The following is a 7,500-nucleotide window of genomic DNA, read 5'->3' as shown; positions in this document are numbered from 1 at the left end:
ACACACACACACACACACATACACACACAAATATGCATATTCACACAAAGCATACCTCAGGGGACAAAGGGAGAATACAAACGTTTACAGCAATTGCTTCCAAAAGGCTTGATAAGAAGAGTCGGTGTAAAATGGTCCACCGCCCTGGGAAGGAACGAACGTCAATGTTATTTTGAAAAACTCTACCCCTTATAGTTTGGAGGATTCGAAAGGAGAGAGGCAATGCTTGTATCAAACTGTAAGATGGAGTGAGGAACTATTTTCTCAAAGCGTGTGATGGGACAAGCCTCGCTGTTTCTTTGCCCAAATCGGCAGAAACGCTCTCCTTGCGTTAAAGTGACAAATCAAGCAATAAACCCAACGCAAGGAATGTGCGTTGCCGCACTCATCCTGCACAACATGTTTGATAATTTGTCCTAGTCACAATTTTCGACGTTGTCGCATAGGCTGGTCACACAGTGGAGCCATTGGTTAGACAAATGTTCTTGGCATCTCATGATCCAATACAAGAAATAGTTTCAAAGGCATTAAGAAATGATTCCAAGGTAAAATTCTTGCTGCCGTTTAGCCAAACCTTTAATGTCAAATCCTCGAGGATGTGTAAGTCAGACGACCCCTATAGGTAAGACTACCTATGTCCAGGAGAATGGTACCAGACAGAACAACTTCCAGAATTCTAGTCAAAAGTTCAATGCCAGACTGAAACAGGCCATATTACTCTTCAGCCAGATGATCTCTGACCCTTCGAGATCTGAAAGGATCTACGATCACTTGTGTGTAGGGTTTGGTATTCAATTTTATCAGGTTTGACAAGCAGAACATAGCTGTTAACGAAAAAACACCCTTAAATCTTGAGAAAATTCCTAGTCTCTTCCTTATCCTGGTCCAGAGATGTAGTTTCTAAGAGGATTCTAGGAGGATGTTTTGGACCCCTAAGTCATTGGAGCCGATAGATATTTCCAGGCCAGCTTGGTCACAGCTGGATATCAAACTGAAGCCACTCAGTACAACATACATATCTCATCAAGGGTATTTATATGTCATGGCATTGCGTTTGCCATAGAGCATTGTTTTCATTTTAAATTTACACATATTGGGTATCGGTTAATATAACAATGAAAGACATTAAAACAATAGTGCTTCAGTTTCAATTTCGAGTACCTCTACTGCCGAAGATTGAATTTTCTTGAGATGTTTATGGCTACAATCTGGAGGTAAAGTCCATCACTACAGCCTAACCAACAAAAGGTGTAACTACTTTCAATGCTTGATGCCTTAGCAAGTCTCACTGAATCTGAACTGACGGTTCAGTTCCTCACTAGTAATGGCAGCTATTAATCATGTCACAATGACCATATGTTCCATGCCCCACCCAGATGACCCATCCGGAGTTAAACCTGAGCAGAGGATTTTACCGTTTCTATGACATTTTCCTTTTTCGACCAGGTTGTTGGTAGACTGGCAGGGACTATATAAAGAGGCCTGGCATAGGTGGCTGATTTGTCTTTTAAAGAATACTAAGAAAAAGAAAGACGGGGACAACTCTATCAAAATCATGTTAAGCGAGTCGAGCGAGTGCATGCTGAATGGGAAGGGTGTTGAGTGCTTTGGTAACACCTGGCTTTGATATATTTATGAAACGATAACAAAAGCAACAACAACAATAACAGCAGCAGCAACAACAACAATAATAACGACACACACACACATATATATATATATATATATATATATATATATAATTTGAATACATAATTTGTATATATATATAATTATGCATTTATATGTGAACACACATACACACACATGCATATATATATATATATATATATATATATATATATATATATGTATATATATACATATATATACATATATATACATTCACACATATACATACTTATATATAGATATGTATATATATACATATGTATTTGTATATATATATATGCATGTATATCTATGTCTATATACATTCACACATACATTCACACACACAAACACACACTTACACACACACACACGCACACACACACACACACACACACACACACACATATATATATATATACATACATATAGAATATATTTGTATGTATATTATACATATACATATAAATACATAACTTTACGTATACACACACACACACACACACACACACACACACACACACACATATATATATTTACACACATATGTGTGAGTGTGTGTGTGTGTGTGTGTGTGTGTGTGTGTGTGTGTGTGTGTGTGTCTATCTATCTATCTATACATATATCTGCGTGCGTGCGTGCGTGCGTGCGTGCGTGTGTGTGTGTCTGTGTGTGTTCATATACATTCATATATAAATACATGCACGAATATATATATGTATATGTATATATATATGTACATATATATTTATATATATGTATATATACACATGCATATACATGTACATATAGTTACATATTTATATATATTTGTGTATGTATATATATATACATATAAACATATTTGCATATATATGTATACACATATATGTATTTATATACATAATTTTACATATATGTCAATATATATGTATATATATATATATTTATATATATATATATATTTGTACATATAAATGTGTATATATATGTATATGTATATATATCTATATATATGTATTTATCTATTCGTTTACATATGTATATATATAAATATTGATATATGTATATATATAAATATTTATGTATGTATACATATTTGTATATATATACACATATACATATAATGAGATATGTACACACACACACACACACACACATATATATATATATATATATATATATATATATATATATATACACACATATATATATACACACACATATATACGAGGGGGCTTCAAAATTTTCGTGGAAGAAGTTCATAACTAAAAATCATTTGGAAGGATTTTAATTTCAATGCACCTGAGCATTCTTGTAGCAACCAGGGATGGATTCGTCCAAAAAAAAAATCTGTTCTGCGTAAACAGCCCACCTAGTCACGTGACCATACGAGAGAAATTTCGTAAAGCTTATTATGAGTACTTTTATGCATTTATGCTATACATAAATATTTTTAATGGTATCTTTGTTTGTTTTTTTCCCTTCTATTTAAGCGTTTTGAATGTGTATTGACCAAGGCGTTTCACGGTAATCCTCGACAGACTATAGCATTCTACTGAGTGAGTATTCTCTTTCATAGAGTTATTTAGTATCTCTTTTGAAATTGTATTTGATTATCCTTATAAAATACATTTTCCTATTTTGAAAAGTCTTTCTACTAGAGAGACTGTTTTCAAAATTTAACTTGATAAAAAGAAAAGAAAGCTCCGATTTGAAATTGGAAACTATTAGATCACTTATTAATTTATGTGAATATGCAAAACTGAAAGGAACAAAACCATATGAATATATGATTTCCCTAATTTGACATATCTTTCTAAAATGTATGTATATATGTATATATTATTTTGTTGAAGTTCAAGGGTTTCAAGGTTTATTTTGTTGTTGCTGTTATCTTTTAATGATAAATCGATAAATTCATATTTGCTTCTACTATACTAGTTTCCCCGGAAATATATCCCATTTTTTTCCGATCATAGAAAACTGCGTAAATGACGTATCCGAAAAATTGCCATCCCTGGTACCAACGTGTTATAACGTGTTCAGACATGCAGGTAATAACGCATCGCCGCAAGTTGAAAGTTTGGCACCAAAATCGAGTCCAGGACAAACATTAAATTCATGGTAAAAACTTGGTTCATGGCAAAAACTGACGTTCTGGAACAAGAGCATGGTGACAATGCCTCAAAGAACAACCTACAAATGGATAAGTCGGGTCAGAAGTGGAAGAAAAGAGATTGTTCGCGACATGATTGTAAAGGATAGACGAATAACCACTGAATCAGACGGGCTAAGATGGTTTACAAGCCCGTTTTTTTTTGTTTTTTTTTGTCCGTGTGTGTGTGTGTATGTGTGTGTGTGTGTGTGTGTGTGTGTGTGTGTGTGTGTGTGTGTGTGTGTGTGTGTGTGTGTGTGTGTGTGTGTGTGAATCTGTGTGTGTGTGTGTGTGTGTGTGTGTGTGTGTGTGTGTGTGTGTGTGTGTGTGTGTGTGTGTGTGTGTGTGCGCGCGTGTTTGTGCACGTGTGTGCGCGTGCGTGCGTGCGTGTGCGCTTATACCTATCTATCTATCTATCTATCTATCTATATATATAATATGAGTTAATATATATATAAAATTTATTTATATATACATTACATATATATATGTATATATGTATATGTAATATATATATATGTACATATATATATATATATGTATATATACATATATATATATATATATGTATATATATCATATCATATAAACTATGCATGATTAGCATTGCTCTATTATATACACAAACACAATTTTGTAATAGTAAAGAGAATCTGTAAGATTGATTTTTATGGTGATTTTTCCTGTATTTACCCATAATGACAAAATTATAACACTAATGTTGCCCATTAGTGGATAATGATATACTGAAGCTCAGAAGAGGCCAGGGTTAATAATACTCATGCTTTGTCAAAATTATATTAAGACTGTAAGGAATGTAATATCTGAGTAATTCAATGTGTATGGGTATTTAGGGCTAGTCATAATTTTATCCGGCCTCACCCCCTCTCTCTAACAGGACAGTTCCACAATCAGAATGGTGATTCTTGTTTTAAGTTCTTTTAGATACCCAGGAAATTGACATGCATGATGTGAGAATCACCTAGAAATGCCTAGAGCAAATGGATTATAAATCAGTTTTCTTTTTTCTATGTCAAAAATTTGAGTCTGATTTTGGGGTAATGACATCGAGTATCCATTAAAGTTTACCCCAAAAGAATCATAGGAGAAGGAAAATCTTTACTCTTGAACTAGATTTCTTTAATGAAAACAATGTACAACATCAAGAGTACTATGAACACTTGAAATCTCAGTTTTAAGTTCATCAGTAACATTCCCTCTTGTTCACAATAGCAACAATTATATAGTAAAAACACACAAAAAATATGAGGAGAAGATTCACTTTTTAATGTTTCTCACAGCAATAAGGTGAGAACTAGTGTATTTATATGTATCCTTGAGAAAATTCTTATCAATACTCATATGTAAGCCTTACAAAACTTTTTTTTTAGTACACTAAAATTGCTTGCCTATATTTTAATAAAATGCTGAGGCTAGATCTTACAGCTGAATTGTTAGCAAAGCCTGGACCAGTCTCAGCTCATGGCAGACTTGCAACTTTCCTCTCTTATTGCAATCACTGGGATAACAGGCATCATTACATAAAAACAATTTTGTATTGGTGATAATGTTTGCTACAATACATTTGTGCCAAATGACACTTTTATCATTACTAGTGATATTTTTTTTTAAATTTAAAGAACATGGACGGTAAGGTAACTCATTCAGTGCACATAAAATAAGCCAATTCATTTCTCCATAATGCTAATAGTATTTTCATTTTTTAGAGATTGCTTTGTTAATCATCAAATGTAATGCCACCTGCAATTGGAGAAAAATTATGATTATTATATTTCCCATCTAGAATGCAAAAAACAAAAACGAAAAAAATACTCAGTTACTTTTTTTGTAACACGATAAAAAGCATGAAAAGGAGGCAAGTCTACCAGATTCATTTTCAAATACAGTTTAATATATACTGACACTTCCCATATACCTGAAATATATGCTATGCAATAAATGGCTTTGGCATCAAATTTTTTCCCACATTTTAGTTCCATTTACTGGATTCACCACTGCCTTATCCATTATAGGAAAATCAAAATCCTATCAAAACAATTATAAGGCCTTTGGCTCGGACTCTTCGAGTTTTCCATGGAGGCAAAAATGTTGATGTTTAAACATCAAACTGTTGTATATACACAATATCACTACATCATAATTAATATTAAACCTTAATTAACAATGCCATATCCTTACACTGAATGCCAAGGGTTATCATTACTATTTTAAGTTTTAATTGAAGACCATTGTAAGTTCATGGATCAACAGTAATAATATTCTTTAGACAAACAGTCATTTCAAAATTTGAAAAGATGATCTTTATAAAACAATATCCATTTGGAAATGGACTCATACACCAATCGAACATTCATCCATTAACAGAAAATAAGAAATGTCTCTTCAGAATTACAGAAAATACCTTAAATTTTACATACAGTTACAAAAATTTCCTTCGAAGAGATGATTCCAATTTGCCATAAATACATTTTGTATTCTAAATAGAAATAAATGGATTTATTTTGTGTAACAATATCTGTAGCTTGTCTGGATTATATCAAAATATTGTAATAGCAACTAATATATTCCTAATCCTATGAATATGCAAGAAATCATTGAATAAAATGTAAAAAGCTAGCATGCAGTACATCTACTGGAAGAAAGGTTTACATTTCACATATGAGAGGCCAAACCATTTAGTTAAAGGTATAAAATGTAATGAAAAATTTAAAAACAAACAAACTCAATAGTGATTCTCAATGTTATAAATGCTCTTCCTTGCAGGCAAAACTGGTTTATATAAGATTAATTAATGTCCAGAAGTAATGGTTTATTGACTTTTTACCTTTCAATGTAAAATAGATTTATTTCCAAGTATTGAAATTAAACAGTGTGCTTCCTTACACTTTCTCATTAACATGGGTGCTACTATAAAGTGCATTCCTATGGTCCATTATCTACTCCCATTAGAGAAAGCAAGGAATTGTTAGGCTAAGTTAGGTTCAGCTTGAAATAGTTTAGTAGATTAGGTTAAGATAGGATAGGACAGATTAGACTTGGCATTGAGGGTAAGGTAAGGTATGGTAAAATAAGAGAATATGAAATTGAGTCGGTTAGGCTGGCTATGATTCGATAAGGTACGGTAAGTTAGAGTAGAATAGGTTGTTGTAATCAGAAGTAAGGCAGGTTGGTTGTAAAGGGAAATGCATGCTACAGTAACACCATGACATGTTTAGCTTTACTTGTCTAAATGTGTTTATTTTTAAATCATGTTATCCATCTGAGATATACCATAACAAAGCATAAGAATAAGTGAAACTGATTGTTGCTGTTAAGCTATAATCAGATTTATGGCACAGCTTTCCTGTATGAATGTACTCACTTTACAAATAGTTTTAATAGAAAACCTATGATGAATATCCAGATCATAAATATAATTTTACTTTATTTTCAGTCAGACTGATATAGAATTAGCTCTTCAAGTTGGTAAAATCACCAATCCTAAATAAGAGATGACTTACACTAGATTGTCTTGAACAGTTTCGGTGATTCCAAAAAGGATGCACATCTGTTCAACCCAAGATCATCAAAAATACACAGATATGTTAAATTTGCAGTTAACCTTAATAATCCTCCTATTGTCTGGCTTAGGTAAGAGATGTTTCTGGCATTTTAAAACTTCTGATTACCAAATAAGTGAAAAATCTCAACAT

Source organism: Penaeus chinensis, chromosome 9 (assembly GCF_019202785.1).
Source record: "Penaeus chinensis breed Huanghai No. 1 chromosome 9, ASM1920278v2, whole genome shotgun sequence".
Lineage (NCBI taxonomy): Eukaryota > Metazoa > Arthropoda > Malacostraca > Decapoda > Penaeidae > Penaeus > Penaeus chinensis.
Note: the sequence above shows the minus strand (reverse complement) of the source record.